The sequence below is a fragment of the Schistocerca gregaria genome, chromosome 5 (assembly GCF_023897955.1).
Source record: "Schistocerca gregaria isolate iqSchGreg1 chromosome 5, iqSchGreg1.2, whole genome shotgun sequence".
Lineage (NCBI taxonomy): Eukaryota > Metazoa > Arthropoda > Insecta > Orthoptera > Acrididae > Schistocerca > Schistocerca gregaria.
Genome location: NC_064924.1, coordinates 366,754,172 through 366,772,378, shown reverse-complemented (window position 1 = coordinate 366,772,378; position 18,207 = coordinate 366,754,172). Strand labels below are relative to the sequence as shown.

General features: G+C 36.7%; 1 protein-coding gene across 1 annotated transcript in view; it reads left to right on the top strand.

Annotated features, from left to right (window-relative positions):
- Positions 1 to 9,071: 9,071 nt before the first annotated feature.
- Positions 9,072 to 18,207, top strand: part of LOC126273344 (rho-associated protein kinase 1) — a 210,822-nt gene continuing 201,686 nt past the window's right edge. The window contains exon 1 of the mRNA XM_049976891.1: positions 9,072 to 9,735. The gene's annotated coding sequence lies outside the window, so the exon portion shown is untranslated. The remainder of the gene's footprint in view (positions 9,736 to 18,207) is intronic.

Sequence of the window (18,207 nt, the reverse complement as noted above, 5' to 3'; positions counted from 1 at the left end):
GAGAAACAATATCTTTGTAATAATATTTATACATGTTAACCATTTGTATAACCATTTGTTTAATTATGTATGTTCAGATGATGTCTTATACAACATAATAGTTTTTTACAGGCAAAGAAAGCAGTTCAATTTAACTCAAAACTAGCACATTAAGTTATGATTGAGACAGGTAGCCAATGTTTGAAGATATTTTATTCTTCACTGTTTATGTGACTCTAAGAACTCATAATTTGTTTGTGCGGCTTAGCAATGTTTACTTAATACTTTGTTCTCCAGGAACCGAGGTTTTACTGACCCTAAAGCACTCACTACAAATCCTGGTTGGAGTATTTCTGCAGTAGTCATTTATGTACTTTGTTAGAGTTAGGTTTGTAACAAGGGAATGCTCAGACTTGTCATGCCGAAACGTATATTGCTTTTTTAGCACTGTTATTAAACTGTGCAAAAGGTCCGTATGCAAAATTGTAGTTGCTGACATGAACTGGAAGTCACCTAAAAAAAATCACGAACATGGCTGTGTTTCGTGCTTGGCTCTTGCAGTGACGGCTGGCCACACCTGGAAATGGCGAGTCGCGAGCGTTGTGCGCATGGTTGGGAAGTGCTGCCGTCTTATCGCGGCGTTCACTAAAGAGGAATATCGTTGCACGATTTTGGTGGAAATGAGAAACGAATATTCGTTTCTGTGGCATGCACGTTCTTTTAATTTCTGGTACGTATTTCCAAGCATACTGTCCTGAAAGTGGTTAGAGATGTGAAAGATGTTCTGTACATGTTTGTCTATACTCCGCAAGCCACTTTACCGTGAACGTTCAATTTCCCCTCACAGGTGATGGCGAACCCTGTACATGTTTTTCTGCTTGCCATGGAGATATACTACAGACGCCAAATGAAGCAATCAACAGAAAACACGCGTGAAGACTATGTGTTGTGCGACCAACTTCTAGTCGAGCATGTAAATGGCGCAGACACGTGGCTAGAAACAACTGAAACACTCGATATTGCAGACTGTGAATCTACAGATGGAGAAGACACCGACGAAAGTTGCACTCATGAAGACTCTTCGAGTGATAGTGCCACGTACCATCATCAATTATCTCCGAAAGTAACATCAGCAACTACAGTTACCTTATCAGACAAAGAAAAAGCGGTGACGTATTGGTTGAACGAAAGTGGTAAGAAACGCCTATGTTGTCAGTACTGTTCAAAATAAGTATCGCTTTGTCCGTACTGAATATGAATTCTATAGATGGAAAAAGGAAGCCGCTGGGCGACGTAAGAGTGGACTGGAAATTACGACGGAGATAAATCCGCGACTTTTTGAGCTATTTACCTATGCCAGACAACAGTCAGCGACACAACTTTGCGTGATTGGGCGTTAGAGATTGCCAACGCGATAGGCGCTAAAGAATTTACAGCTTATCAAAGTTGGTTTAGTCGCTTCAAAAGATAACACAAAAGTGTGGCAAGAAAAATAACAAAATTTGTAACGAGAAACAGTTCGGAAATTGAAGTGACACAAATCGAAATGATAGAAACTTTTCTTACGGATGCAAAAAATAAGATCGCTCGTTTTAGTGAATCGTGCGTGTAGAATGCAGATCAGTCAGGTTTTCAAAAAGAAATGCTTGCGAAAAGAACACTTTCATTCAAAGGGGAAAAACATATTGAGGTTATTGCGCTGTCCCCGACTACACTCACCTATTCATACACTATAATGCCCATAATTAGTCTGGGTGGTTCATTGCTGCCTAAACTATATGTGTGTCTTCAAGACCCAACTGGACGTTTTGGACGACGTGTCAAAAGAACAATGTTCTACGCAAACAATCTTGTGGTAAACTCATCAATGTCTGGAAAAATGGGAAATGAAAACGTTACACTTTTCATGCGTCATGCTTTTCTTCCGTTCTGCGGGAACAAATCTCTTCTCCTTCTAGATTCGTGGTCAGGTCATAAAAGGTATGATTCATTAAGAGCTGTATTTAGAGCCCACCCTGACAAGGAAGTAGAGATACTTCAGATTCCACCCTGCACGACGAAGGTAATTCAACCTTTAGACAGAGAATTTTTCCTTCAGTGGAAGGCATTTTACAGAAAACTAACAGAGAATATTATTGTGTGCAGATCACTGCAATTTCCTGTCTATCACCGTGACAATATTCTCAAGCTGCAATTAGTAGTACACTATCAATTTTCTTTCTCATGGTTTCAGAATTTGATTAAATATGCGTGGCACTCCTCGAAATATACTGATACTTGGTCTGATTCATTCCTAACACCAGCCCAGTTTTGTCTACGGACATCTAACAACGTCTGTGATTCGCAGGGCTGTCATATGTCGTCTTTGCTTGTATGTTCTTGGTGCACAAAAAAACCTATGTTTTGAACAGTGTATCAATATTCCGCATTTTTGCGGTAATTACAAGAAATAAAATTTAGACGCGTTCTAAACATAATGTTCATTTGTGTCTATTTAATAGCTATTTGGAATGAATGTTGTAGGTAAAATATCAGCCACATTTGTCAACGAATGTTTAATTATCATACGATCGCTTTCACTGGGGGAATCAGCTCTCTCACTGCTGTGGCAAGAGAGCGGCGCGTAGCTAACGCCACCTTGTCCCTAGATGGCGTTGGTATAACGTAAAGAGAGGACAGGGTTGTACAGTTATAAGCGCGGAAACCATGCAACAATAATGTCTAACTTCATAAAATTGTTTACAGACTTCCAGATCATATCAGCAGCTAAAATTCTGCATACAGACTTCTTGCAATGTTGACTCACAGTGGTAAAAGAAGCCACACAGGTTTAGACATGACAAGTCTGACCATTCCCTTGTAAGTAACACTGTCCGACCATCTTTTAAAACAATGTCATCTTTATCACTAACATTTTTGTTTGTTGTAATAATACCCATCTAAAAGACTGGACGTTGTGATTGTAAGGATAATTGTTACAGAGATTTTAGGATATAACAACTAATGTTAGGGACAGATTCCTCACAACACGTTTCAGGACTCAAGCTCCCATCATCTGGCTGTTAATCCTATACAAACATGTAGTTAAAAAGCACACAAGTTCAAAATAAATGTCCAAATAATTTAATTTGTTTCTGTAATTTGACCTTGTGTGCTTTTGAAGTGCATGATTTTGTAGAACTAAATTAGACAGCCATATGATGGAAATTTGGCTCCCAAAACGTGTTGCTAAGTATTATGTTCGTAATATTAGTGGTTATATGCTAAATTTTTATAATGACTTTTGTTTATTCTTATTTACTAAATTTCATATTGTTTTGATTTGTATGATTAACATGGAGCAGTATAGCGATAGTTTTTTGTTTAGATAAGTATTGACTGGAATACTCTTTTTCAAATTCTAAAGGTAGCAGGGGTAAAATACAGGGAGCGAAAGGCTATTTACAATTTGTACAGAAACCAGATGGCAGTCATAAGAGTCGAGGGGCATGAAAGGGAAGCAGTGGTTGGGAAGGGAGTGAGACAGGGTTGTAGTCTCTCCCCGATGTTATTCAATCTGTATATTGAGCAAGCAGTAAAGGAAACAAAAGAAAAATTTGGAGTAGGTATTAAAATTCATGGAGACGAAGTAAAAACTTTGAGGTTCGCCGATGACATTGTAATTCTGTCAGAGACGGCAAAGGACTTGGAAGAGCAGTTGAACGGAATGGACAGTGTCTTGAAAGGAGGATATAAGATGAACATCAACAAAAGCAAAACGAGGATAATGGAATGTAGTCCAATTAAATCGGGTGATGCTGAGGGAATTAGATTAGAAAATGAGACACTTAAAGTAGTAAAGGAGTTTTGCTATTTAGGAAGTAAAATAACTGATGATGGTCGAAGTAGAGAGGATATAAAATGTAGACTGGCAATTGCAAGGAAAGCGTTTCTGAAGAAGAGAAATTTGTTAACATCGAATATAGATTTAAGTGTCAGGAAGTCATTTCTGAAAATATTTGTTTGCAGTGGAGCCATGTATGGAAGTGAAACATGGACGATAACTAGTTTGGACAAGAAGAGAATAGAAGCTTTCGAAATGTGGTGCTACAGAAGAATACTGAAGATAAGGTGGACAGATCACGTAACTAATGAGGAGGTATTGAATAGGATTGGGGAGAAGAGAAGTTTGTGGCACAACTTGACTAGAAGAAGGGATCGGTTGGTAGGACATGTTTTGAGGCATCAAGGGATCACAAATTTAGCATTGGAGGGCAGTGTGGAGGGTAAAAATCGTAGAGGGAGACCGAGAGATGAGTACACTAAGCAGATTCAGAAGGATGTAGGTTGCAGTAGGTACTGGGAGATGAAGAAGCTTGCACAGGATAGAGTAGCATGGAGAGCTGCATCAAACCAGTCTCAGGACTGAAGACCACAACAACAACAACAACAAGTATATCGATTAACTATCGATTGTTTTGCTGTCATTTGTTAAACGTTATGTCGATTTGGTCCATATCACAGGGTGTCCTATTCTTTTAATGGGATATATGAAGCACATTGGATGAATAAATACATAGGGGTCTAGAAAAATGTGGACTCTCTTTGATAGTCAATACTAATGGAAAAAAATGACATACTGTTACAATTCTTGCATTGCAGGGGGGGGGGGAGCTGAGGGGGGGGGGGGATGGTTATCAGTCAAGCAAACTTGTTATTCTGTGTAATAGTAATAGTAGCTTTATTTATCTGTAGATCTCTTTTTACAAGGATATAGGACAGGTCAAAGTATTTACAAATTTAGATCAATTTAAAATAAGCTAATTCGTATACACATATATTTACAGACTTCTAGCTAGAGTATACAATACTTTTTTTTACAAATAACTTATTAAATAATGTAATGCCACATTGTTCACTCATATCCTACTATCAATCACTGCACACACTATAAACACATTATTTCATAACACTTCACTCACTACACACACACACCACACACACACACACACACACACACACACACACACACACACACACACACAGACTAGTGAAATCTGGACCGTTTTCTGTACCACAGCTTCCCATTTGCTATCCTGAAAAGCTGAGTCAGCATCCCTCCAGAATGTGTGAGATGTTGAGCTCAGAAAGAGGAAGAGGTTTTAGTGCTGTGCTACACAAAGCTTGGGGGTAAGCATTTCTAGAAAGGAAAAAAAGAAGGGAAAAAACATAAAGTGAAGGTGTAATGCAAAATGTTGGATATTTTATAATCATTATTATTATTATTATTATTATTATTTATTTGTATAACATTCTTTATCAAACCCCTACTCCTTCAAAACATAAAATGTATTGCACAACAGGTACTTCTTAGCTGTCTTCTTAAGTAAGTGTATTTTGGCAATTTCTTTAATCTCTTTTGGTAATTTATTGTACAGTTTTATTCTTTGGTAGAAAATTCTGTTTTGAGTTTTATGTTTATTTTTTCTTGGTAAATGTAAGTTGAGTCTATCTCTTGTTGAATCGTCATGGACAGAGCTGTTTGTGCAGTAATTACCAATGTTATTTTTGATGTGTACAACTGACTGGTAAATGTATTCACATGGAGCAGTCAAAATCCCCAGTGTTCTGAACATAACTTTGCAATGAATATTATTATACTCTTTTCTGCAGTTTGAAAATTGTGTTCATATTTTGTTCCCCAAAAAAAGACTTCCATAGCTAAGAATTGAGTGTACATATGAGTAATATGTAACTAAAAGACACTACATGGTACACACTGATGATTCTAAGGGCATAATATGCTGATGACATTCTGTTTGCAAGTACTTTTGTGTGTTCACACCACTTCAACTGAGAATCAATATTAATTCCTAGAAATTTTGCATTTGTTACACAGTCTATAGAGGTGCCATCTACATTTAATTTAACGTTGTCACTTTTTCTCTTCAAACTGAAATTCATGGTATTAGTTTTCTTTATGTTTAATGTCAGTTTATTACTTATTGACCAATCACAAACTTCCTTGAGAGTTTAATTTGCTTTCTCGGCAAGGAGTTCTCTTGTTTTCTCAGTGACTATAATATTGCTGTCATCAGCGAAGACTATTTGTTCACCATGAGTAACACTACTGGGAAAATCATTGCTGTATATCAGGAATAGTATTGGTCCTAATATGCTACCTTGCGGAACCCCTATATTAATGTATTTTGGTTCTGATAAGTGCTTTAGAAAATGTTTAGCTCTATTTGAAGTATGTGGTATCTCTACTCTTTGTACCCTATCTGCTAGGCATGATCGAAACCAGTCTTTAGCTACCCCTCTTATTCCTAATGCATCTAATTTATTTAATAGAATCTTGTGCTCGATTGTATTACACGCCTTTGAAAGATCCAAAAACAAGCCTGTCACACACTCATCTTTATCAAGGGCATCAAGTAAAACTTTTGTGAATTTTGCTATGGCTGACTCTGTATTTTTGCCACTTCAGAAACCAAACTGTGATTCGCTTAAAATATTGCATTTATTCACGTAATTCATTAATCTGTCTTTCATAATTGCTTCTATTATTTTTGAGAATGCTGACAGCAGGGAAATGGGTTGGTAATTTTCTATGTCTTCTGCATTACATTTATTAAGCAAAGGTACAACTCTTGCCTGTTTAAGCTGCTCTGTAAATGTCCCAGATGTGAAGGATTGTTATTATATTTGTTAAGGGGCCTTGTATAATCGTTATGCATTATTGCAGTACACACATTGGTACTTCATCTAAGTCTACTGACCTACTGACTTTTTGTTTTTTAGTTTTGGAATTGTTTTACTGACTTCATTCTCTGTGGTTGGAAGTAACATCATTGTACTTAGTGCAACATTATTTACAGGTGTTATACTTTGGGGGAATTTTTGTTGTAACTTTTCTGCAATACTTGAAAAATGCTCGTTTACATAGTTTGACAACTGCTGTGGGTCGTTTATTACTTTCTCCCCCTCCCTTAGCAGTATGTTATTCTGCTTTTATTTGCCTCTCCCTGTTTCCTTTTTATAACATCCCAAACTGCTTTGCTTTTACTCTCTTCATTATACATTATTTTGTCATTAAATGACTTTTTGCAGCAATGAGAACCTTCCTATATATCTTTTTGTATCTATGATAGAAATTTAAGACTTCTGGATTATTGCGAATCTTTTTCATGGAACTGAGGTGTTATGTGTTTGGGAGGACTTCTTAATACCAGATGTTATCCATCTGTTTTTTGTGAGATATTGATACATATATGCATACTTTTTGAAATGCCTTTTCAAAGTTCCTTGTTCAAAGCGACACCCATTAGCAGCCAAGCAACGTCGATTCCACTGAACTGTTGACCGAACTTCAGCTGTCAGAGTTGAGGCATAGGATGCCTCGATGGTTTCTCATAGGTCACTCAGTGTAGCTCGTTTCTATTGATAAACTCCATTTTTCAGTGTCCCCCTCAGGTTATTAGTTAAGAGATGTAAGGTCTGAAGACCATGGTGGTACTCAACAGCTCCCCTTTGACCTATCCATCGACGAGATATATTTTTATACAAGTAGGCTCTCACATCTCTTCGGTAGTGAGGCAGAGCACCATCTTGTAGGTAAAATCTTTCATTACAAAAACATCTCTGAGATGGCAGATAAAATCGATGTTTGCAGCATATGAAGATACATCCCACTAGTTGGGGTAACTTCAAAGAGGAATGAGTCAATCAAACCAGGTGATGACACACCACACCACGCATCATGTAGATCAATATGTTTTCCATGTGAACACGACGATTTTCAGGATAGTATACGAATTTGTGGCATTTTACAGTACAATTCGGCTTGAATTGTGTCTCATCAGACAAGATAACCATTGCTACAAACTGTTCATCTTCGTGAAACATACCTTCAAGCCACTCGCAGTAATCCATCCTTCGATCTGTGTCGTCCTCGGTCGTAGTGTACATCGATATTGGAGTGTACACTGTCCACTTCGCAGTCTTCAGAATCTGTTGTACACTTTCACATTCACCCTGCTTCACAGATTTTTGAGGTTCTAATAAAATTTTGCAACACAGCAGCGTTGGAATCTCGACTTGTCGATATTTTTTTTCTGCCAGATCTGAACAGTCCCGTTGGCTTCAAATTTATCTCGAATATGATAAATTGTTGTACATGTTGATGGCTGGTTTCCGCACACAGTATGCCATTGCCATTGTACCTGCATCACTTTGTTGTACTTCCAGTACCACTTCAATGTTGTCTTGCGTTGCTCAAACGACGATATTGCTTCAGTCATTGGTGGACTGTCATCTGCTAGAAAACGCGTGCCGAGATCTGTTGAGAAAGCAGTGAACTACGCTACCTCACGAAATTGCGACATGTCATTTTGTTACGAAGAGAGTCTACATTTTTCTGAACCCCCTCTGTATATGTATGTATGGTCCAGAAGACATTGCGTTTATAACTGCAATACAGTCGTATATACACAGAATGGCATGTTGTCTTTCCTGAATAATCTCACTATGCCGAGACACCAATAAATATTTTATTTTTTACTCTGGCGTTTACATTATACGAGTACCTGACGACCCAGTAATATATAGTGAACGATTGACTGACTATTGTAGTATCTGTACTCTATCACAGCAACATGATATTCCATTAGTTTCTCTTTTTGTATGAACATTGTTTCCACTCTTTAACTAAACCTTTTTAATTTTTGTGCGACACTAAATGACATAAATCATAACACGACGATGAAACATAGAGTTAAAGATTATCATAAGTATACAAGCCGAGATTTACTGCCAACATGTAGAAACCAGAACACTATGATCGCATTATTTGTAAACAAATACTTGCGATTGTAGGCTATTGTGATTTTCAAATATTGACAAAATTTGGATCACTGATCACTTCAAAGGGACCATGTCACTTCTCATCAAGTCTTCTTGTCATTAAGCAAATGTTCTCTGATTTCCTGTCAGCATGTTTCACTGTCTGTTTATTTGGACTACAGCAAAGCTTAACTAAAAGTGGCAGATGGTTGTCTTTCATTTTCTTGATATCTCTCATATCTTGTACTTCCTTTTTCTGAGAGCTATGTGAAAACGCGGCCGGGGCACAATGGAGCTGGTCACAAATTGCTACGACACGCCTTTGGTAGGCTAGAGTTTCATCTTTGCAGATTCCGTTTGGGAAGCAAAGATTGAAATAATTTACATCTTTGGTAAACGGAAAAAAAGATACTTGGAAAATGAATTTATTTTTATGTATGACATTTTGCTGTTGTTTAACGTATCAATGTTGTAGCACAGACAGTTATGGAAAGTGAAATTGTGGCGAACCTTCGTTATGTAGTTCTGTTTAGAATGGAGGATCTTACGAAGTTACACAAGATTTTTATTGTGTTACGACGAGAACAGCTGTCATTTTTGTAATGACGGTTGTGGGCAGGAGCAGTTATTTTGTTTCAAGAACGGACAGTTATTTTCGAGACGTTAGTTTATTTTCCAGGTGCCAGTGGTTTGTGACTTACTGTGATCGGTGTCAAGTATGCAGTTCTTAAAATAAGGTGTGATGTTTTTTAGTGAAGTGTTTATTGTAGAATGAATGTTATTGAGGTTATGACGCTGAGAAGGCGCACGAAATCAGTAAAACGAAAGAACAGCGAAAGACAGCAGTGCATCTCTTGGATAACACCCTGCAACCAGAGACAAGTGGTGTAAGAAAAGGCACTTTATTTATTAAAGGAACGACAGCTGTTTAAGGTTAGTGTTGAAGTAGAAAACTGGAAATTTTGCACATTTTATGTTTTGCATCAGCAGCAGCATTTCTTCCGTATGATAGATTGTAAATATGTTTACCGATACATTTACGTTGTAGGTAGAGAAATGTTGTGGACAAACACTAGCTATATGTTAACTTTCACGTTGTGCGTCTAATTTTTCCAGCGCAGTTAACACAGAGGTGTTTTACTAAATACAGACGCTCATTCCGTTTTGTATATCACGACTGCTTGAAACGAATTCAATATAAACGTAGTAGTGTTCCAGGGATGAGATTTGTCGAATGTCCTGTAGGGCCTATACGTCGGAGGGGAGAATAATACGCGATGGTTACTGCGTATAACTCTTACTTTTTGCCCTGTGTTAATCAGATTGTATTGTCCCGTCTGCAGTTAACCAGCAGCTCTATCCTCTTACCATCCATGTGTAATTTTATTGTGCCTTAAGCGTTTTCACAAACTGCTTATGAAAGACCACAGCAGTGTTAAAGTCTGGAACTAAAACCTCATTTCCTGTTGTTCAGTATTGGCTATTTATAAATCCTAGTGTGTGTTTATGATTTGAAGTTGTAGTCATTTGCATTGTATTCCCAAGATATTGTGTGGTTATATTTCAAAACTAAAATTTTAAGTGTACTTGTATTCCTTTTCCATCTTGATGTCTGTCTGTGTGTCTGCAGTGTCGGGCAATCAGAATGGTCAAAAGTGAAGCACTATTCGGTTCCAGAATTTGTTGTAGGCCCAATAACTTAGCGATCCTTGAAAATCAAGAAAATCTTTCTGTGTGTAGGAGACATCAAATCAGCCTGTCATTCAGATTACATTATCCATAACTACATGACTGGGCTTGTGTTTAAGCCAAGAAGAAAGCAAGGTCTTTTTTTAAAAGAATTTGGCACTAATTATACTAAATAATTCTAGATATTTTATTTAAATTTTGTTGAATTGACAGCATTAAAAATTATAAATCATAGAAGGTGAAATGTTTATAACTATAAATTACACTAAACCTCAGGCTGCAAAACTAGCAATAAGATTGCACTTACCAGTAATTTTGCGCTGACACTTCTGAAGAAATTTCATGCATGTTTTTCAGGGTTTTAGACAAGAGGCAAGATTTTTTTTTTTTTTTTTTTTTTTTTTTTTTTTTTTTTTTTAATAGTCCAGATTTCCTGTATATAGCTCTGTACATGTTTAATAATCTCCCCCATGCCATTTGAATAGGTCTAAAGACATTAATGTTGAAAGGTTTATATAGTTTTTTTTGGAATTGGTGGCATGGTAGTTAATTCTGTATCATAAACACTACAGAGCCCGAGAACTACTGGACTATTGTAAGGTAGGAAACCGTCTGTAGAAGAACTTAAATACCTTCCAGACACTTTACATGTTGGAGGGAAGATGGATTCAAACCAGTTTGTAAATGTTGCCATATCAATTCAATTATGTTCAGTATGACTTTATTGGACATCAGCATGACAGTATGGTTAGTTGCAAGGCCAGCCGTTGGGGCCATTTAGTTTTGTGAACTTTTGATTATGCTCATCTCTGTATGTCACATAGGGAGGGATCAGATAATCAGCAGCTGTCCCATAAATTGTGATTTTTTTTTAATGTTCACTCTTTGATCACTGTGTTGAGTAATACTGGGTACATCAATACACTTTCAGTTGCAGGGTCAATTACAAATTGAGCACACACATAATTTTAAAATAGACACATAATAATTGATGAAAACACAACCAGATAAAAAAATTTGTTACTAATCTAATTCACTGGATATGGTTCACTTTCTGCTGTGATAATTCACTGTTGATGAAACATATGAACAATGTCATATCAGTGTTTCATTGACATAGTATATGTAGCACGTTTCTGTCTTGAACTCATTTAATTTTTATTTGATCCTGTTGATTACATACTAGTGATACTGGGCAAGCCAAATGAAATAATACAGTATTCTGTGAACATTTTATATATCGTATATAGCCTATGATTTTACTTTTATCCTATGAGCAATTGGTTGCATGTAATCTAACAACCAGCAGTTTACTGGCCAGTGTAAGTTTTATGGATGGTTAATATAGTAGAATGATTGAAAGTACACATTGTAGAATAATGACATAAATGAATTTCATTTTATCATCATCTTTTAAGTTAAAATACAAAATTGTGACTTCATGACAAAAGTAAAAGTACCACATTTTTTCTTTTAAGAGTGTTTATACCCAACTGGTTTCCTCTACTCTTCCAGTATAAGATGCCTAAAAGACTTCATTTATTTTATAAAAAGTTTGTTCCATAAGGAATGGTTTTTAGTTCCCTTTTGAATACCTGTACACTTTTAATCGCGTAGCTTTTCTTCAAAAGTTGATAAATGCTCAATTGTTAAAATTTTAGGTTTTTGCCTGTACAAATCAAGCTTGTTGACATGCATGTCGCGATGAAATGGTTTTGTCAAAAGCAGATGTTTGCTGCTGTCGTAGGTAAATGCAAACTGTGCTCTCCTTCTGATGGACCTGAAGGAAGAGTGAAAGTTTAGGACTTTATTGTCAGTGATAATGGGAAAGAGTTGTCTGTAACAGTGTTACTCAATGTAATTCCTACTGTGATCTTTGCAACTAGGTTATATAAAAGCTGTAAATGCTCTGAGACTGCTATTTATATCATCTTTGTCGACAAATTTAGGGAAACAATGTTACAAACCCAGTGGTAAATTGGTCATTTGATCATGACATGCAGCATGTTATGTTAAATGTTGAAACTTGTCAGGATATAAAATCTATTAAAGATGAGTACAGGAGGATGATAAATCAGTCAGAAATCGAGAATTTTTTAAGATAACTCATACACATGAATGGGATAGGTGGTGCCAATACTTCTGACTGAAGTGGAAAATACAGAACATTAATTAATAAAGTTACTTTCACATTTGAAAATAGTTGCCTGCTAAAGGTAACTCAATTCAAACAGAAGTCAAAAATAAATCATGGACTACACAAGGAATAAACCTATTGTATGGGACAAAAAGAAAACTATCTATTATCTAGAAACAGCTCTGATGTTATCATTGTAATGCATGACAAAGACAACTGCAAAATATTGACACAAGTAATCCAGAAATCTAAGCAGCCTCATTATGAGAAAAAGATAATTACATTACATAATAAAAACCGTGTTGGGTATAGTGAAGACAGAGACAGCTGGGACCTGAAAGGGAGAGGAATAGATAGCTTTAAAAATAAATGTGGCATTGGTAATAAGTGCATGTAGTGTTACAGACCTCTTAAACAAGTACTTTATTTCTGTTACTGGCAGCCTGGGGTTTTCAGGTTCAGTAAACAGTGCAATGGAATGTTTGAGACCAATGTCTAGTAACTAACTTAAGTGAAATGGAAATGACACTCACTTCTCCCAAAGAAGTAGCATCCATGATAAAGTCCTTAAAATCATAATGGATTCAAGTGGTTATGATAGCTTATCAACAAAGTTAGTCAAACAGTGTTCATGTGAGTTGAGTTCTATCTTAAGTTATTTGTGTAATTAATCTCTTATCAGCAGAACATTTCCAGACTGGTTAAAATATGTTGAAGCTAAGCCTCTTTACAAGAAGGGGGATAGAGAAATAGCATCAAACATCCCTTTTGCTGGATTTTTCAAAAATATATGAAAAGGTTGTATCCAAGTGTCTTCTTAAGCATCTGACTCCACATAATATATTGCCCAAGTCACAGTTTGGGTTCCTTAAGGATTCCGATACAGAGAATTTACACGTACAGTGAGAATTTACTTAATTCATTAGATAATAAAGTCTACTGGCATTTTCTGTGACTTGTCAAAAGCCTTTGACTGTGTGAATCACAGCATTCTGTTAAGGGGACATGCTCATGAAAATGACTAAAAATTTGAAAAAAGTATTCTTGATCCATAGAAAAGAGCATTTCATGCTGATATAAAAAATGTATAGTTTATGGGCATTATCATTTTCCGTTCGTTCTAAAATTGAGGTTGAACATAATGTTGCACAGTGGCCACGCCCACCTGTCAGTTTGAATTACATCAGAATACGTGATGCATTATTTTGTTCTTCCATTTTTTCCATCGTTAGTTATGGATCGTTAACACAGGTGTATTCTAGAAGGCAGTGACTCCTGGAACCAAAGTATAGACATGTCTAGAAGGCTATGGTTCTAATGTTAACAAAGATCTGAGAATATACAATTTCAGAATTTCATACACGTGTGGTTATGTAGTTATTGTGTTTTGTTTTGTTTCGTTTCTGTGTGCATGTTTCCTGTGCTACAAATGCCAAGAGTAAAGAAATTTAGCCCCAAACGAAAATTTCGCAGCAACCAGTTCCAAACACAACCAAATAACACACATTAGTTGCCTCAATAGTCACCTGCGGAAACAGTGTCTACAGGCAGTGCTTCTGGACATAAACTTTCGGTTTCTGAATGTATATTAACAAACCTAGTAGATTTGTGAGCAGCAATAATGACGGAAATGTTATTGTGAACCTAAGTATGCTGTCAAGACTTTTGAAGAGTGTTGTGAAATGTAAGTACTGCAATTGTGAAGATAGTATTGACATTTCTGAGGACATTTCAGCAAGGAAGGGTCTTTCAAGTTGGTTAATGATTGCCTGTAACTCGTGTAAGATGCACAGTGATACTATGACATCGCCAGTAACTGATAGTCGACATTACGGTGTAAATGTTTAGCTTGCATATGCAATGCGAAGTATTGGAAGGGGAAGGAGAGCTGCCCAGACCGTTTATGCAGTGATGGATTTGCCTCCACCTCCAATGAGGGTTGAGAGATACAATGAATAAATACATAAGGCTTTATGTGCTGCAAGTGAACATCAGTGAATAGAGCAGCAGAAGAAGCAGTAGCCTTGTCTGAGAATACAGACATTGTAACAGCATTTGCTCAATCTTTGCAGAAGAGAGCTCATACTTCTCTGAATGGAATTGTAACTGCTACATTTATTGAAACGTATTTCAAGTAAATTTATTGACACCCATGTTTGTGTAAAGAACGTTGATGGCCCAAGTGAAAACATGGAAACAAAAGGAGTTCTAAACAGTTTTAGAAGATTAGAGGTCAGTTGTGGTGTGAGGTATATAGGCTACATTGGGGATGGAGACTGTAAAGGACACACTACTGTTGTAGATGACAGACCATATGGGGAAACTCTGATAGAAAAGCTTGAATGTCTTGGGCATGTACAAAAAAGAATGGGAGCTCGTCTGAGAAAATTGTGTAAAGACTCCAGCGGAAAAAAACTCTTAGACAGAAAACACATAGGTGGTCCAGATCGTCTTACAAAAAGTGAAATTGATTCTTTGACTCAATATTATGGACTAGCAATAAGGAGAAACGTAGGAGATTTGGAAAATATGGGCCGCACTGTTTGGGCAACATGGTTTCACAATGTGTCAACAGATGAAATCCCACAGCATAGTTTGTGTCCAAAGTGTTCAAGTACTGGTTGAGCAGTGCTACAGGCTTACAATATACCCACAAGTATCCCTTACCATTTGCTGTAATGGAGGCAATTAGGCCAATATATAGGGATCTGGCAAATTAAAATCTACTTAGGAAATGTATGCATGGTCTCTCAGAATGCAAATGAAAGCTTCAACAGCTATAAATGGGAGAGAATGCCCAAAACTGTATTTGTTGGTCTGACAGTGCTGAAGATTGGTGTAATGGATGCAATAATAACATTCAGTGATGGTGCAATTTCAAGAATCAGTGTTATGAAGAAATCTAATATCCAGATTGGAATATGGCTTCAGCTCTAACTGCTATTGATAAGCAACTTAAACAGAGACAGCTGCAGAAGCTGCTTCTGCTACCAAGGAGTCAAGGATAAAGAAAAGAATGAAGAGAGAGAGAGTTTGGAGGATAAGGAAACAGGACAACTGGAGTAGGCTGCTTGACTGTTCTAAAAGAGCATATTGGTAAGTTAATAAAACTGTAAATCTTCTTTTGTGATTTACCAAAAACTTGAATTTTCATCATTCAGGCACACTTTTCTTCTAAATGACTGAAGTTAAACTCTCAACAATTGGTACAGATATTTAGAATGTCCTCCACTACCTCCCTTACCTATTATTTCTTGAAAAATTTATAACAGGATGATGATGTCGATGATATTTGAGTTACATTTTTAAATATTTTTCTTGTAGTAAAATAAATTACTTGTCTTTTTCACAGAGCATCATCGGGGGAGAAAATTGGAGGCATAAAACACTTAGGCCTATGTAATGTCTGTACTCTGACTTTTTCCAAACTGTGCAGTCAGTGGTTCCAAAGAAAATGGTACCACACTGAAATAGTGTTCCGTTTTTTATACTATTATAAATATTGTGGTCAGTACCAAAATGTAATAATTATCTCAATGATTTTTTGAGAAAAGCTTTGACTAATGGTCCTAATTGTGTGTAAGAATTTTGAGCTATCTCTCATTTATAGAACAGTTGCACTATGATGATGAAGATAATGCTATAAATGCTGCCCGTTCAGGGTCATGTCCCCTTAAGTAAATTAGAATATTATGGTGTCACTGGCAGTGCTGCTGAATGCTTCAACTCTTAGCTAATAGGGAACAAACTGTGACATTGCAAAAGCCTGTGGAGTAATCAGTCGATCTTCACCTGATTGGTAATTAATTACATGTGCTGTTCCTGGAGGCTCCATTTTAGGTCTGTTGCTTTTTGTTGTGTACATTTATAACCTCTCATATATTACATTGCCAGATGATAATATTGTTTGCAGATAACACCAACATTGCAGTAAAGAGCAGGTAAAGTACAGAATTAGAAAGGACCTCTAATCAAACTTCCACTTACATTAATAAGTAGTTTAAAATTAATTCACCATCATCAGACTTTGGAAAGACCCACTGTATTTGGAACATGTAAGTCATTAGCTTCCAGCACATGTATAATGTATGAAGATCTGCAGATAGAAGAGGCTGACAGTTACAACTTGATAACAAATTCACTTGTGAAGTGCATACCACAGAATTGCTGACATGCCTAAACAAGTCTGTATTTGCGATGCAAATGATGTCATTTGTAGGAGAGAGAAATATGAAAAAACTTGCATCCATACTTTGCTTACTTTCATTCTATTATGTCATATGGGATCATATTCGAGGGTAACTTGTCAAACCAATTGAAAGTTTTTTAGAGGGCAAAAGTGTGTAATAAGACTCATTTGTTGTGTTAGTTCAACAACATCATATAGAAGCCTGTTCAAGGAAATGAGTATTCTAACCACTGTTTCTCAGTATATATATTCTTTATTGAAATTTGTTGCAAATAATGTGTCTCTATTTCCAACCAATAGCTCAATATGTAATATCCATACTAGAAATAAGAGCAATATACATTGAGACTTAAAATCAATTACCTTTCTCCAAAAAGGGTCCACATTTTCAGTAAATTGCCATCAACCATTAAAAACTTGGTTTTACGTAAAGCACAGTTAAACCAGAATTTGGAACACTTTTTGGTAGGCAACACCTTCTACTGTATAGATGAATAGCTTAACAGGGACTGTTAGACCAACTTAAGTAAAAATGTCTATTAGATTTCAGTTTCGACAGCACTTGGTCACAACAGTCAACATTAGGTACTTTCCATGTTTTATTCTGACAGTGTGTGAATTCTATAAAAATGAGCAGTTCCAGTTTATTGTAGTGTTTTCACATATCTTGATAATCTTCTGACAAATGATCAGGGAAGTGAGAGACAGCAGTATGCAATTGCACTGCCAACATAACAGAGTCTTTAAATAGTAAAATATCACAAATAGGAATTTTCTGTGACTTGCCCAAAGCATTTGGTTGTGTGAACCATATTAAGTTACAGAAATTACAATTCTATGGTATAAATGTAACAGCATATGAGTGGCTTAAGTCATATTTGCAGAACAGGAAGCAAAAAGTTTCTGTATATGGTTTAAATGATTTAAGGAAGTTTCCCTCTTCATCTAACTGGTATGAAATTACACGATCAAAGGCAGAGCCACATGTGAAAGCACCCACGTGATTTACCAACTGACCTGCCTACACTGTGACACTTTCTATGTGGGAATGACCAGCAACAAACTGTCCATTCGCATGAATGGACATAGGCAGACAGTGTTTGTTGTTAATGAGGATCACCCTCTGGCTAAACATGCCTTGGTGCACGGCCAGCACATCTTGGCACAGTGTTACACCGTCTGGCCTATCTGCATACTTCCCACCAACACCAACCTATCCAAACTCCGGAGATGGGAACTTGCCCTTCAATATATCCTCTCTTCTCGTTATCCACCAGGCCTCAATCTCCGCTAATTTCAAGTTGCCGCCACTCATACCTCATCTGTCATTCAACATCATCTTTGCCTCTGCACTTTTGCCTCGACTTTTTCCCATGTGGAAGTTTCTTTC